Source organism: Epinephelus fuscoguttatus, linkage group LG10 (assembly GCF_011397635.1).
Source record: "Epinephelus fuscoguttatus linkage group LG10, E.fuscoguttatus.final_Chr_v1".
Classification (NCBI taxonomy): Eukaryota; Metazoa; Chordata; class Actinopteri; order Perciformes; family Serranidae; genus Epinephelus; species Epinephelus fuscoguttatus.
The window spans coordinates 23,053,863-23,071,336 of NC_064761.1; the positions used below are offsets into that span (position 1 = coordinate 23,053,863).

At 42.8% G+C, this 17,474-nt stretch overlaps 1 protein-coding gene across 1 annotated transcript in view; it reads right to left on the bottom strand.

Annotated features, from left to right (window-relative positions):
- Positions 1 to 17,474, bottom strand: part of rnf13 (ring finger protein 13) — a 61,779-nt gene that overhangs the window by 16,556 nt on the left and 27,749 nt on the right. The window lies entirely within an intron of this gene.

Here is a 17,474-nt window from a genome sequence, read left to right on the forward strand (position 1 = left end):
GACTAAAAACAGCCCTAAGTGAAGGTGTATGTGTGGTAACAGGGGCTCTGTTTCAGATAATGTGATCGACTCCGATCTCCACTATCTGACACAGCAGCATCAAACCACATTAAACATGACACAGAAACCAGCTGTGGTTAGGAAAGAGAGCTTTCAGATTTTGCTCAGAGGCTTTTAGCAATGCACAAGTCATCCTCCAATAAAAGGTACAACATGGTCACTAATATTAGCCTACAAATGAACCACTTCCAGTTAAAGGATTCTCTCTCCTGCTGATATGAACTCATTTATGACCTGGCCTTGCAATCTGAATTCCCAAAAGGACAATAAATACTTCAGTTTTCTGCATTAGCAGTCAGAGAGGACAGCAGAGACCACAGAGAGGAACTCTGTGGCTTCATGGTAGCATCCAGCAACATGTTTACGGCCTGTTTACCAGAGGGTTTTCAAGAGACGTGATGTTTGCATGTTTGTTCTCCTCCACGATAAACACTGACGGCTCATCAGAGCTGGCTGAGCTGTAACTGAGGATCCGAAACAGAAGTGTTTTGATGATCGGTAAAAAAGCCACAGGGCCAGGCCAAAGGCGTTCTATTAAAGGAGGGTATGAAAAATGCTTAAAATCAGCACACTTTGCTCAGTTTAAAAAACATGTCACATTTCAACCTTCCTGACTTTCTTGCCGTCACCTGTCATTGTTTAGATGTGCTGCAGGTTCCTATTTTATATAACAGAGAAGCAAAACCAAACAAAACACTTGAGGCCAAGCCTGCTTACTCATGACAAGCTCTGACTATCTGCTAAGAATAATTTAAGGCACAACCTGTAATCCAAACACAAACCAAAGAGCAACATCACCACTAAAACTCCAAAAACAAGGCTGGAAACTGCTGCTGCTGTTTTTCTTTTTACTTGGCCAGTCAGACAAGTAGGTCAGAAATCTACTTGCCCAAAGTCAATTTTTCTTGCCCCTATACAAATTATTTCATAAAGTTAGCTGTCCTGAAAAACAACTGTTTTATCCACCTTGCTCTCAAACTGCTCAATACATAGTCAGAGTTTTGCCCACATCCTTGAACGCCAACCAACTAAACTCCTGTTTCCAGGATAACTGATATGCTTGCTTGCAGCTCAAACTTTCTGTCCTTACCCGCCACCATCTTCTTGCAATTTCCTGACTGGTACTGTATATGTGCAGCCCTTACCAGGAACAAGAAGGAAGCGAGATGGCTCACTCCTTAGCTACCCTCATAAATCAGCTCCGGGAAAAATCTATCCATCCATCTTCAACTGCTTATCCGAAGCCGGGCTGCAGGGGCAGCAGGCCGAGCAAAGTATTTCGGATGCCCCTCTTCCCAGTAATGCTTTCCAGCTTCTCCTGGGGGACCCCGAGGTGTTCCCAGGCCAGATGAGATATGCAATCCCTCCAGCGTGTTCTGGGTCTGCCCCGTGGCCTCCTACTGGTAGGACATGCTCGGAACAACTCTAACGAGGAGCAGCGACTGCTAGATGTCGGAGCTCCTTACTCTATCTCTAAGGCTGAGCCAAGCCACCCCACGGAGGAAACTCATTTTGGCCTTTTGTATCCGCGATCTCATTCTTTTGGTCACTACCCAGAACTCATGACCACAGGTGAGGGTTGAGACGTAGAAGGACCAGTAAATCAAAAGCTTTACCTTCTGGCTCAGCTCTCTCTTCACCACAACTGTCCAGCACAGCGCCTGCATCACTGCAGATGCTGTGCCAACCGCCGATCCATCTCATGCTCCATTCTACCCTCACTCGTGAATGGAAAAAATGATGTGTCCAATTCATTTTTACCTTCTTCTAATTCAAGGTCACATGTTTGTCATTTTGGTTTGAATCAGTTGACAGGCAAACTAATTCATTGTCATTAATCATCAAAAATTTGAATACTACAATACTGTTTATTATAGTTTATACATACAATAAAGATTATTTCACTTTTCACAAACCAACACTGCATTTATGACAATTGAGATTTCTCTGTTTGTAAGCCATGTTGTTTTGGCCCATCATACTTTCTTCTTTTTAGTTTGTAGCCTTCTTAGGATAAATACTGGCTAAGATAGCACTCACTTTTCCATTTTGGCAAAACGTGCCATCTTGTGTATACCTATGCACACTTGTGTGTGTTAAATGTGTTTAAACTATTGCATAAACATGCCACTATGTCCACACTCCCATTAATCATAGATGTGCCCCCCCACCGCCTCTTCAGAAAAAAAAACTTAAGCCTCTCTCTGCTGCATAAAAACAGATGCTACACGTTCACTGTGCGTGTGTCGTTCTGAAAGGCAATTTATTTTTCCTTTTATATCTGTCAACACCTATATGTTCAAATTTACGAAACCCAGGAGACAGGGGATGTGTCAAAGCCTGCGTGGAGGTTCGATTATTCTGGACAAACGCTGCCAGAGCTTTTTATTCTCTCAGCTGGAAGCCCAGAAACATAGATTGAATGTTATATAACACAATAACTAACAAAGCAATTTCGCAAGAAAGTTGCATAAACAGAAATAAACTAAGTGTGTCTGCGGGCCCTTATGAATCCTAATCAGTGTATGTGTGGCTGTTTTATTGACTAGGATACTTTGATTTTAGGTATTTATAGGCAAACACAAATCCACTATCTGAAAAGTTAAAAGACAGGTGTCCAAAACCTGTAAAATCTAAAGTTAAAACATCATTTGGCAAAAGTTACTGTGCATCTTTTTCACCTAAACCTTTAAATCTACAGCAGGTTGTGCGTTCAGAATAAAAAATGCCCTGCTTAAGACACTAAAGTAAGATTCAAACAGGGCTCCTTCCAGCCGCAGAGGGCCTTGTGTGCTGCATCGTGGATGCAGGGGAAGCTGATGTAATGGGGATCTTCCATCTGCAAGGCTGTTTTTGTGGCTTAGCGCAGCACAGAGGCTACAGTATCCTGTACAGCCATTGTTGTGGCCGATTGCTCACAACAGATGTGGTGGAGGAAATAGGATGTGACAATATAATCCTGGGATGAATCATTATGTGTTCTTACACAGGCAGAGATAGACTTTAGATAGTGAGTGTTTCCTCTGAAATTCACGGGGGAAACAAAGAGCTTCAGACGCATAAATGTCACTCAAACATAATGGGAACGAGGGCAGCGATCCTCCAGTATCAGCGACAATAGTTCCAGCGGGGAAACCATATTCATTTTATAGAATTAATACATTCAGTTTGTTATTGCATATGGAGAACAAAGTTTTGACACAACATGGCCAAACTAAAGAAAAATCAGCCCTAAAACTTCAACAATGCATCAAAAAAACAGAGCGAAAGAACATGATCAGCCTGATTATCAGACTGAACTGCCACTTGATTATCTTCATTATTCTGTCTCATGTTGTGTTCATGTTGGTCACTTTCTGTTGGAGACAGGCTCTTATTGTAGTCATCTGCCGCCCTTTTTGCGTCAAGCTCATCACAGAACGAGAACATCCCCATCCTATTTTTAAACCCACCTACTAATCTGTGACAGCCTTGGTTGTTTCTCTAAGAAATCTCAGTCAATGAGCACAACACAAGACCTTTTTAAGTCAGTTTTTTTAGAGCCGCCATTTGGTCGCCATTTCTGTAGAACTTAGAAAATTATTACTGGAACAGATGCAGGTACAGCAGCCTGAGGTATATTGTCCCAGAAATAATTGCAGTAAATGATACTGTTGTCATTCTGAGACCATTTTATGCCACTGATATAATAATATAATAGCATAACAATGCAAGTACACCCTTTCAACGAGCTATTAACTTTTAATTCTTAAGAACACTCAGACATTGGACTATGGGAAAATATTTAACACATACTTTTTAAAGGCCTTTTGATATATACAAAAAGTTTATATAAAACTAAAGTACTGGTAGCCCTTAATACCAAATCCGGCCAACAAAAATAAAACCAAGTACTGCCCTTGCGACTAGTAAACAAACTTAGTGAAGCTCCAGGAACCTCTACAAACCAGTCAGTGTGCTCCCAGGCATGGACGGCTTGGTTGTCGAGTGGTTTGCTGGTAGATTTTCAGAGTGGAAGGACGAACGACAGACCTTTTGGCGTCATCTACTCCAAAAGTGCAGCTGCAGGCTACCAGTAAACTATGCTGCGTCGTGTTTAAAGTGTTGTTTTACTTTTCTTCAGACTTGTGCAAGTAGGCGAGGGTGGAGACCAAAAACGGGGAATCACTGCGGCCAGTCTTATAACGTTCGGGAAAACCCTGCTGTTTATTCTGGCATCAAGTTGGTGATGTGATTATTGAAACAGGCCCATGTGGACTCACACAAATAAACTAACCTGAAAGCACTGAACATTACAAATTAATGATATTCAACATAGTGAATGAGTCCAAGTGTGACTATCTTCCTTTAAATCACCGCTGTCTGAAGCCACAGAGGAGCCGCTGATGTTAATTATTACTCAGAGCATGTGCGACCCTCCTGTGGTAAATTAACACCCGACCCAGAACTAGACAGTGAGAGTGAGACCATGATGTGCGACAGTGGAGACTGTACAGTGTAAAGACAATCAGAAAGATGTGACAGTCATCTGCTCTGTTAAATAATAGAAGCAGGTTGCTCCTTGCTCGCACTAACCTGAGCACCCGAGGGTTGTGTGAGTGCAGTGTGTCAACCCTGCAGCTCGGCCAAGCCTCTCTATACCAGCATTGTACTCTGTTGTGATGCAAGGAAATCCATTTAGACCTGTGAGGGGTGAACAGTGTGTGTGTGTTGTGGCCTACATGGATGCTAATACAGAACAGCACTGTCTTTTGTCTGCCCCTTGTCATTGTAATTTTATGCACAGGCATACGTGAAGCAGCGTGTATGGCAGCCGGAGCATTGTGATCCCATGTGTTTTCTTGTGAGGGTGTATTGTGTGGAGGTATCAATGGCTACTGTGTGCGTCTTGAGGCAGACTGTCTGGATAAGTGACACACACACACAAAATACTGGGTCTGCATATGTGTGTGGGTTTTTTAAGAAAGGAAATTGAGCTAGGTAGAAGGATTTCTGTCTGTGATCGCAAAACTTTTTAGACTTAATCATTAATCAGGTGCAGACTAGAGCCCTGCACGGGACTGTTTTCTTAATCTTGCTCCTGCTGGACTTCTGACCAGGACTGCCTGCTCCTGCACATAGTGTTTCAGACTGCCTGCTACCATGGAGGTATGAACAGACCCAGATACAGTGTTGGAGGCGGGGTTCGGCCCAGCTAGCACACTAGAGACTTAAAACGCTGGCCGAGCCAGCTACCTCTGGTATAGAGCTCCGTCATCTTGAATGGGGATAAAACGGCTCGTCTAGAATTTCCAAATGTTCTCGGTCTGAATGGATCAAATTTTGATTTGTCATTTCGCGAGGGTTGCAACACTCAAAAAAGTTTCTCCGCTAATTTACAGATGTGTCTTTCACAATCTAAGTCAAAAGGAAAAAAGTTGTTTTGGGCCAAATGGTATCACATGACGGGCTTGGAAGTTGTGATTCCATTTTTTTTGCTACTACAAAAATTGGCTTCAAAGCTCGGCACACTTCCTTGGGGCCCACTCGCTCCTGCCCGCAGCAAAGTTTAAGCCATCCACTCCCACGAGATTTGCGTTGAGGGATCCCAATCCCAATGTGGTCCTCTAATATAAACCTGTCTGTATTACCATAGCAAAACTCCCTTTTCCTCCTCTGCATATAAAAAAAACTTTGATTTTTTTTCAGACAATTTTGCTACATTGCCCATTATGAGCCACCATGGCAATGCCAGTGTACAAGCTCAGGTTCAACCTAGTTCACAATTTTTGCTGCTTAATGTCCAATCTGTTCATGGGGTGTTCATTCTTAAAAAGCCAGCAGTTATCCAAGACAGTGTAATCATTGCACTCACACTTAAAGGATATAATTTCTACATTCTTCACCACTTTATTTTTTGACCATTTGCAGCGAAGTTTAAATAGTCGCAATGCCGTCTTTTAGTACAGACGATGATCATAAAGCAAATTTCAGCCTGTTGTTTGACTGTAGGGCTGCAACAATTAGCCATTTAATTATTTGGTCGATCAACAGCAAATTAATTGACAACTATTTTAATACTCGAATAATCATTCAAATACGTTTTTGCTCAAAATAGCCAAACATTTGCTGGTTTTGCGCTACTTAAATGTGGGAATTTGATGCTTTTCTTTGTCAGATATGATAATAAACTAAATAGATTTAGATATTTGGACTACTGGTCAGATAAAAAATACCATTTAAAGACGTCATTGAGGGATCTGGGACGTTACACAGGGCAGGTTTCACTATTTTATGATATTTTACTGACTAAATTACTGCATAATAGCCACCATTTTTGTGTGATGAGGGCATGAGACATGAAAGTTAGTCCAGGAAGTCCAGTGAGAGTAACAGACTTATGTGTGTAAAGGCTGATCACAGTGGTCTGTAATACTCACAGAAAGTATCTTACAACTCTAGAAAATTATCAAGGCAGCAATTGAACTCTTTTATCATGAAACTGTGACATAAATAGCAGAAATACAGCTTTTACATTAGAAAGTATTCTACCAGGAATATGTGCAGCATCTTCCTGGATGATGTCATGTCGCAGCAAAGGTTGAGATGAACTTTTTGCCGGAGCAGCTGTGTTGGCCTGGCCACTGCGCTACCGGACTGGCTGCATTCAAATCAATGAGAAGGCAGGGATTAAGCTGATCTAAAGGCGGCTACAACTTCTGGCATGCACTGATTTGTTTGATAAGTCAAACCAGACTTCTCTAGTGCTCCATGTAGGATAAATTAAAGTGTTTGACTTGGATGTGGTTATGTGTCTGTAGTGTAGTTTGCATCGTGTTACGTGTCAACTTGTTGGCAGACGAGGCTGTTGGAAATCAATTCATGCAAATAGGAAATGCCTGTAACAGCTGCCACAAGGCAAACTTTGGCCAGCTGTGGCTAATATGGGTCATTAGTGAACCGGTAAATTTGTCCTGTGACCAATCAAGATTTAGAGGTCATGCTTTACTTCCTAAAATCTACTTTGCAGGTAAACTGTAGGCACTGACAGAAGACAAAAGGTCAGTCTGCTATCCTCTCAATAGACTGGCTGGTCAACAGTTTAGTTCAGGGCCTTTGCAAGGGGATTTTACAGTTAGAGTAAAGAGCCATTTTGGCTGTAGGCTGTCTAGATGCCAGTGTGTGGTGTGGTCTGTCTGCATGGGATCTGCAGAGGAATTCAACCTCTGCTGCTGGCTCACCCTTGTGTTTGCATGGGCAAAGATAAGGACATTCAATGCATTCCTGAGACTGAAGCGAGGCAGAAAAAAAGAGACAGAGAGGCAGAAAAAAAAGAGGAGTGAAAAAGGGAATACGAGATGTGAAACCTCTAGAAATAAAAAATCAATAGAAGGCGAGCGTGTGGCTATAAACACTCAAACACACACAAGCTTACGACGAGAATGCATCACCGAGGTCTGCTTTTTGTACCATCTGCAGACAATCGTGCTGAGCTGCAGCGCCATCCTCCATGTCAATTTAACAGCCTTCATTAAACCACTTAATTGCTGTTATCCCTGTGGGACCACAAAGAAAAAGCTGCTCTCCTTCAACATCGCATCACTCTGCACACACCCAACTTCATTATGATAGCTTTGTGCGAGAAAACATCAAAATAAAAATGTAGATTTTTGCCATAAATGACCCTCCTAACCTCTTTAGTTTCAGAAAGCTGACAGACCAACATAACAGCCATAGTGGAACAACACTGGAAAAATAAGAGGCTATATGCGTTTCTCAAGGGCATCTTGACATCTTTTGTCATCATGTGACGCCATAACTTGGCTCCAGAAACTTCTAGCTCTGTTCTCTCTTTTTCCGTCTTCCAAAGTCCACATTATTATGCTTTGGATTCAAAACAAAGCAGAAGCATAACAACCATGTGATGCTTGTTTTCTCATCGTGGCCCCCCTGCTGTGTGCTGACCAAATTTTGACTTGGCCTGCAGCACAGACGCTGTAGGTTTTATTCATGAGGTTGACCAATTATGGATTTTTAAAAGACAGATTGGACTCGACTTAATTGGCTGTTGTTTTTGGAGCCCTGCGAGTGAACTTGGCGAGCTCTGGCGGCATTCTGTCAGAGGGTTAAAAACACACTGTGACATAAAAGTGACAAGAAAGGCAGCAATTTGCATCAAATTAACACGGCTTGTGATATCAATTAATACTGTGTCTGTATCTCATAAATGTCAGGAAATGTCATGTCAGGGTGTGTTCGTGGTGGCAGATGGAAACTAGACATATTTTTAATTAAACTGGCTTTACTTGAACTGCTGGCCTTAAAGAAATATCTTCATCAACGCCTTATGTTTTTATCTTTATTTCCTGGTTCCAACAGGTCAAGTCTAAATACAGAACATCACAAGTGGTGGGGCCTCTCCACAAAAAATGCTGCAGGAAACCCAGATCTGGAAAATGACCCAGCTCAACCAAACATAATATTCTATGCAAAGTGTGAAGTCACATGGCGGCAATGGTGAACACATAAATCAGTCAGCATAGACAGTGACAATGCACACTGCAGGAGCTGCTGCTGTAGACTGAATTGCTGTGATGTTACGCTAACAACAATAACTTTCCTGTAGATACCTAGCAGCTGATTTGAATTGCAGAGATATGTAAAATCTGCAAACTTCTTTGTTTCTGTCGTCATTTTCAGCCATAACTGTAACATTTTAAGACACTTACTCAAACACAGTGGTCTGACCTATCTGACTAGAGTGTGGATACCCGACCCGACTCCGAACCCGGAAATTTTGCTCAGGTTTGGTCAGCTTGACATGCTGCAGTGTTGTGCTATGGTCTATTCAAGTGCTGGAATTGCGTGTTTACGTGACAACGCCTGAACGCAACACAGTGCTGTGCTGCACTGCTCTGCGTGCAGCATGTTTGACTGTGCGTAACAGCAGCCTTTTGATGGTCATTTACACACTGTCCATGTGTGATCACAGTAAACAGATAAGCTGTATTCCTGATAACAATAACTATGTCAGCTAACAAACTGCATCGGGCTTGGGTTGGGTTTGGACTTAAAAATCATAAAATCTGTCGGGGTCGGGCTGGGCTTGGTTATAAGTGTCTCGGACTTGGGTCAGGTTCGGTCAGGAAAATGTGACCCTTGCTTTGCTAGTGTCTTTGATAAACCAAATGTTCCTGCACAAGCTGAGCAATGTACTGCCGTGGACGGGGGCCACAGCAAATACATTTTTGCTAACTAAAAAAAATCAATATTAGTCTAAGTGTACGCTATATTTGGAACATTTTCACTGCTTCATTATACACAGTAACTGATCGAGGCAGCTGTAGACCAATTCACTCCCATGTTCTGCTACGTAAAATGGAGTCTAGTGGCTTTGAGATAACAGCTTCAGTTTCCTGTCAGAAAGGGCTGTCTGACAGCAGGGTACAGTACTGAAAAATATTCTAAATAAAGCACATTCATAAACTGATAATAATTTTTTCAGGTGGGCCTTTTTTAGGTAGCTAATGATGCAGGGGTTTTCTACCCAGGAGTTATTGTAAACAAGCATCGTGATTCAGTCTATAGCTTAGTTTGTTCGTACAAACCTGCTGAACTCTGATTCTGCAGTAAGTACACTGAGGCCTTGAAGAGTTTACGTGCCCGTCAGCAAGAAGACTGCAGCTGTTTGGAGGCCAACAGCGCTGCACTGTGTATGTGTATGGAGCAGCTTCCTGTGAATGCGTGGGACTGAATGAATGTAAAGGAAGGTGTTTGTGGGGAAAAAACAACTTGTTTACAATCAACTGTGACATGAAAAAAGAGCATTTCAAAGTAGTTTTCCACCGCAGGTCACTGAACTATTGATGCTTGTCAGTGTGCGTGCATGTGTGTGTGTGTGTGTGTGTGTGTGTGTGTGTGTGTGTGTGTACAGATTTATGCGTGTGAGACCTGACACACATTGGTCACAGTTGACTGGAGGTGTGTAAATGGTGCCACCTGGAACTGCCTGACTTACTGGTGCTGCTGGATTTAACCATTTGGATCACAAAAAGAGCAGAACACACTCTCTGAATCTGTTAAAAGCTCATTATGCAAACATGTTACATACAGATGAACATTATCTACCTACAGATATGATAAAAATGAGCACGTATGACCTTAAATACACCCGCACACACAGGTTATATCTGCCTTATCACTTCTATACTAGTGTCTGTGAGACTGGTCGTGTGGACAGGGTCTGCTGATAGCATCACTACTTATTGCTGATTCACCACTGCGTGTGTGTGTGTGTGTATGTGTGTGTGTGTGTCAATAACTACTGCATCTTCACTCCTGTGTGTGTGTATCCGCTGCCAACACTGCACAGTCTCCTCATGCAGTGCTGCAGCTAAAACACATCGACTCATCTTCCCTGCCTCTCCCTCCTCTTACACAACTGACATCTCTTTGTCCGCAAATCCCTCTTTTCCTCTTTCTCTCCTTTGCTTTTCTCTCGCCCTAGGTCCTCTTACCTCCACCGTCTGTTTTCCAGTTCATTTTTCTTCCACACTCCTGCCCTACGGAGCTCAGGCAGTAAAAATGACCAGTGTGGAGCCTGTTGCAGTCACTGGTCTAACATTTGCATACTGACCTCAGCTTTGTGTAAATGAGCCCGAGCAGCACAGCACACATTTCTCACACAACATTACAGCTGATGTTTTAAGTAGATGAACTAGTCCCCAAGTTTTAACACAAGATCAGCCTTTTTTGGAATTTGAATCACAGATATTACATTGATATTACAGCAGATAGTACTATATGTCAACTAATTATTTCTTTAACAACTCTTTAGTCTTTCAAGCATATAAAAACATTTCAGATGAAGTTTCTTTGACTTTACATTTGTTCTTTGGACCCTGCATTATCAAGCCGAGGGTCAGCCATTGGTTAATGTTGGGTTGAAGGTGAGTGTCTGTCGCAATAGTTTCCAGTACAGTTGCCAATAATTGACTCTTGTTGGCCCTTGTCTGCTTTTTCACCCAATTCAGCATGCTATATCAGCGTCACAGATGGCGGAGCACATTGGTGAATGAAATCACTTTGATTCTGGTTCATCTCAGAACATGAAAAGGGAAACGGAAGTGAGGAAAGTAAACAAACAGCTCAAGTCAAAAGAGCGTGAGAACAAAACAAACTTGTTATATGTTTATTCATTTAGGTCTTTAGCATAAACATGGTAAATATTCTTTGCTCCTTCAACATTGGGTTGTGTTGTTGATGTTCCTACTGGCTAACTAGCATCGTGAATCTGCCCTGCCAGTCTTTCAGTTTCCCTTGTTGTATGACGAACACAGACCACCGCCACCTGCTGGTATGGGGAGTTATTTCCTCTCACATAGCCGCAGAACGTACGTGCTAGTTGGCTGCTGGCTGTAGTCTTTGTGATGTGTTCAAGTCCAACTTTTTGGCTGAGACACAGACAACACGAGGCGACGCATCACTAGACCTTTGTTGCTACCAGTTCTTTGTTTTCAGTTTGGTTTATCTGGGCCTTTTATACATTATTATTATACTGCTTCTCTTTTTGACAGCAAATCACGCTGCCGTTACTTATTTCTCACTATTATAGCCTGGTCCGCTCCACCACGGGTTCAACACTTGCATCTAGGCTAATTCATCCTCTTTATCTCCTTCCTCTCCACCTGCAACTTTATCCCTGTATCCATCCCTTTACTCCTCCTCAACCTCCTCTTACCTCTCCTCGTCACCAGACCTGAGCAAATCAAATCAATTTTATGTGAACTGCTCAAAATAAACCTCTTGAGTCTCCAGGAGGAAAAACTGACAACACATGAGAAGCACCTGATTTGCATATAGAAAAGGCAGTTGGAGGTCTGTGAAAGTACACCTCCACAGGTTCTCCCCTAACTGTATCAGACACAGCTAAGCCCTGCTGCGCTCCTCTGTTTGGACAGCAGCTCCCAATCAGGTCCTCATTTCCCCCTCTCTCCTCCTCCCTTAACTGACTCTCATTCACTCTTATTTCTCCTCACGTTCCTGTCTTCTCTCCCCCACCCCTTCTGTCTTCCTCTACACAAACTTTCTCCTCCCACCAATTTTCCTCCTCTTGCCACCCTTCCTCTTTTATCCCTCCTCCCCTCTCAATTCCCCCTCCTGGCCCAAACTCCCCTTCTTTCACTTCCTCTTCCCTACCTACCTCTTCTCTAAATTTAACCTCCTCCTTCTCTCCTCTCTTTGCCCTCATTACCCTTGTTATATCACCACGACTGCCAACTTCGCCATAATTCAGCCCGGCCCCTTCTCTGATATTTCCACCCTCCCTCCCTCGTCTCTTTCTCATCCATTTCCACCCCTTCTCCTTCATCCCACCCTCCCTTCTCTCTCTCCTCAGTGTTTCAGAGGAATGCTGCACGGAGCAGAGCAGGGCTTTAGTTTCAAGGTCCAGACGGCTGATTAGATAAAGAGTTCAATAAAACTGCAAACTGCAGGGAGAGGCCATACTGATAATACGGCACAGCTGCAATTCATGCAGCCCACTTCCTGGTGTATGAAAGACACATTTGTACTACAGGTGTCATAAAGATAACATATTTCAATGATGCTGCTTTGAGCCAATTTATTGGTATAATTTCTTTTTTTTTTGTATGTTTTTGATTTTAAAAATGTTTTCAAATGTTTTTTTTACTGATTTTGGACAAAAGCATTATTGTCCTGAAGCACTTTGTAACCCTGCTTCTAGAAAGTGCCGTATAAATACAGTCTTACGTACTTATTTTCAACTATGAATGTAGTACCAGTTGCTATAGCATATACAGCCAAATCACCGCTGTTTCCATGAGGGCGAGGAAACTTCTGTCTTCATGAGTAACTGGATAAACATTTTAAAGTATTTGGAGAAATTTACAAGAACATACACAGTTTGATCTGCAATTAAAACTACTGGTGCCCACTGTGTGTGTTTGCCCTATAGGCCAAAGGGAGCAGGCTGAGCTGTTTGTTGCCACAACACATTGCAACAGACATAACAGCTCAGAAAAACGACAGAGCCTCATGAGATATGGCTGCTGCCCTTCCTCTCTCACTGTTTCTCTCCCTCTTACAAACTCAAGCTAGTCATACATCCAGTCAGCCATAGTCATACCCTGTCATAAGACTGAGTGAGCGTGTGCAGGAAGCTTGATCATTGTTTGAATAAAGACTGAGGCCTGTGTGTGTGTGTGTGTGTGTGTGTGTGTGTAGCTCGGGGGCTGTGAGGTCACCGTGGCACAAACAGGCCGCACAATAAAATGCACTTACTGAAAGGCAGAGGTAGGAAGCAAGGTTAGATGGGAAATTACCAGCCACCAGAACCAACGCTGACCAACTCAGACTGTAGCCGCGAAAAAGCAAAATCACACTAAACGATGTTAGGCTTACTCTGAAGCTGACTGGACAGATTATATTGTTACAGAGTCAATAAGGTCCTTGTGACCACTCCTGACTCAGAGAGGTCTTTTCAGACAGGTTTGATTTGTTGATGATATATACTGAAGGAGAAGGAGCTGGTGGCCACACCTTAAGATACACTGAGGGACTTTCACCTCCATCTTTTTCCAGGTTTTTTTTCTCTTCGCTGGATCCCAGCAGCGACATTTCAATTGGATGGATTGGCTGTCAATCGATGGCACTTTATAACCTGTCACAGTTGCAGATTACATCACCACACACACCAGATTTTGCTTCCCGCAGCCTGTTTCCACTCAAAATAGATGTAAACTTTAATGTAGTGTAGAGAAAAATACATGGATGAAGCTCCTACAACTGTTGTGATTACAGAAATTAATAAAATTTAAAATATATGTTCGCAAGTCTGTCTAACATGAGTGCTTCACATAGCCTAAAAACACTGGTCACAGCCAGCCTCATGCTTAATTTTGGGTTTTCTCCACCCCCTCTGTTTGAAATAATTAGAGAAATGTATTTGCATCTGTAGTAAAGATCCAGGCAGCAATCAAAGAGGAAGTCACAAAAAAATGTCTTTTGCCTTATGCCGCATTCACATGGAATCAGGCAGACGGGAGACATCTCCTGGACAGAACACAAAATGAGACACACGTGACTCGTGACACGTGATTGTTGCTATGGCGATGTTAAGCTCTCTAAGCTAATAAAGCAATTCATAACGTTACGTTTAATATTACGTACCTGGTGCTCCACCCAGCTCTGTGCTAATCGCGTCCCATATGTACGCCTTCTTGGAAGCATCACGGTAGGCTTTTAAAGTTTGGTCATATAATTCTGAGTGCTGCTGCACCAAAAGCACTAGCTTTTCATTGTCGAGTTCAGCCATGTTTTCTTTTCTGTTTTGGAACGACATCACATCCGGTTGAGTATTCCATGGCCGGTGAACGGTAAGAGTTAAAATATTTTAACTTTGGACGGCATTGCCATCTACCATTGCTGTGGACGGTATTCTCTGCCGGCCTCGCCCAAGTTTTACCGTCCTTCTCTCGTCCACTAACATGACATCCGGTTTGCCGTTTGCCTGATTCCATGTGAATGCAGCATTACTCACCTCACCTGAACCAGGCCTTTATCAAACACGGGAGCTTATTTAGTACATTCTGTCATGGCTATGTTGTTATTAGGTATGTCAATGGTTAACCCATAATCAGTTAATTGCTGAGAATATTTTTAACCGGTTACGCATTTCAGTCTATAGATTTTTAATTTTGCTTCTCTTCACTTCACTGCACTGTGCACCACAGATGGGAGCTTGCTAGCAGCACTAATCATTTGGCAATTACTGCAAGGAACACTGCCGACCCAGTAGCATTCCTGTGAGAACATTGTGCCCACACTACATTCTCCCTCCAGGTCACCCTGGTGAGCAAGCGGTTCAATTTCAAGCCACAAACCACCTTTAGCATCACTGCTAGCTCTGTTAGCACCATTAGATGTGTCAGCACAGCTAGTGGCACGAAGACAGTTTACAACGCTAAAGGGGTTTTCTGGCTCAAAATGAACCTGCTTATCTATCAGGAGAACACATAATGGCCACCATGTTTAGAAATTCTCCGAATGAGCAGAGCTGCGAGCTACCTCCCACCTGACCTCTGCAGTGCACAGTGCAGAGAGGCCAAGGCTAACGTTAGCTCACCAGTGGAGACTGGAGGATGGACAGTTGGCACTATGTTTACACATGTAATCAAAGCCAGATGGCTGTCTGTCAGCAAAGTCAACAGAAAATAAAACAAAAGGTGAGACATTCACATCACAAAACATTACATTTTTACCACCTATATATGTATAGAGCTATGGAATACAGCCTAAAGCTTATATGTTGATGATGCACTAGACTTCAAGGAAAGTGGCTTTTATATTTCACGTCATGGCTGATCTAATCTTCCTCCATCATCTTCCCCGACCTTTGTTATTCAAGTATTTGAATACCAGCTTCTATTTGTAAACTTGTGACGCAGGCTGAAATCACACAATATAAACAAAAACTTTGATAAGGACACCTGAAATTAGAGCTGTGACAAAGACATACTGAAGAGGGAACATTTTACAGTTGGTCAGCGCTCTCTGTTGGACATAACTGTCTAAATGATCTCAAACATATCATATGCAGCTTCTTGTTATATTAGCCTGACATATTCATCGGTCAAACTCGAGTCTGTCTCATAGCTGTACAGTGTTGCAGTAAACTCGTCTAGTAAATGTTTTTGAATGAGAGGATTGTTTAGAGTATGATACCGATCCCTGCCCTGTCACATGAAGTTCACAGCTTCCTGAGAGGACAAAAAGCATTTAGAGCAGACTGGACGTTTAGTCTGAGCTGCCCAGTGCCAGGCAAAGTTTGGATTGTCTCATGGCATGACCTACTGTTCGTCTCAGATGGGGAATTTTCCACCAGACAAAAGCTGTCATCTCTAACATCCACTGGGTGCTTTCACACAATACTCTAGTCGACCAATTATCATACTGATTTATGTTCCTTTAAAGTGGCTGCAATTGATGTTCTTACAACAATGTGTCATGAAAATGTGAAAGGGGTCAGCTGTAGTGACAAACCTGCGGAGAATTATCAGCTAAAGTTGCAGTTCCCTTCAGCTTAATGAAGCTTTACAGTTTAGTTGTCAGGTCCAGATTAACTTTACTGTTTTGGTTCATGCTCACAGCACTGCATAGCAGGCAACTAAAAACCCACTGTTCACCACCTGCTCAGCATCAACCAGCAGACAAGCACGGGGCAAGATCAACAAAATGGGTATCCACTCATTGAGAAAAAACCTCTGTAGTGCTGCTAAAAAGGTCTAAAACTCCACAGAGAACCTTATGGGTGGCTAATGTTAACAAAGGTCAGCAAACTTTATGTGCCCTAGACGCTGCTAAATAACAGACTTTACTGAGTCACTCTGTTGACTTTGTGACCCCTCTCCATTTCTGCAACTGTTGCACTATGTTTTAGCATTTGTCATGACCCTATATTGGTCAGCTGTAGCCACAGTCGCATTAGATTAGGTTTATTTCTTTATTTCCCCCCACTAGCAACCTAAGGGGCTGTGCCTACCGAAGCAAATTTTTTTCCTGAGGCCAGCATATTCTTTAAATTCTTTGCAATGGGAGCACCACAAATTGACATTGTGCAACAAGTGTCAGCAGTATGACGAGGTGTTGAGTGTCTGATCTCTACTGAGCGATGCATGTTTGGCGTTTTTTTCTGCACAACATGATTTTAAAAATGTTCAACTCTTGGTAGAGCGCTGTGCTCGTCACTGTCAATTTTTACCCAGTCATTCAATCACAGTGGAGAAGTGGCGGGACAAATACCATGAAGACCAACCATGACATCCTACATGTACGAGTGCTGAACAACAACAATGGAGGTATGTTTCCTCTCATGACACCACACAGACCGGCGGGACAGTCCTCTGTCCTACGTGCTCCAGCCTTCACTTCATCCAGAGCAAGTATCCTGCCTTGCGCCGACATTTTTACTTCGGCGGATATTCCAGATCATAGCAACCAGACGCAACCAAAAAGTCTCAACTGAAAAAATGCTGCACCTCCAAAGCGTTCTCAACCACTCCCAGCTAGATGTTTACTGAGGATTGCCTTGTGTTTTCAGCTGGGAAAAAATGCTTTGGAGGACATGGGGCCCTATTCTTGTTCTTGAAGACAATGACAGATAGAGGGCAGCAGAGAGATTTAATGCTTGATAGACAGCAAATAAGAAAAAGAGCAGAAAGAGGGGAACAACGTGGTCCCACAGAGCTCCGCATATCTTAGTACATGTTACATAACTAGGAACATTATGTCTCAATGTATGTAGACCTGCTGTGGTGTGCGCGTGTGTGTGTGTGTGTGTGTGTGTGTGTGTGTGTGTGTTATTGGAGGGCAGCAGTGGGCCACAGAGACAGTCTGTAAAAACTCTTGCTAAGGGA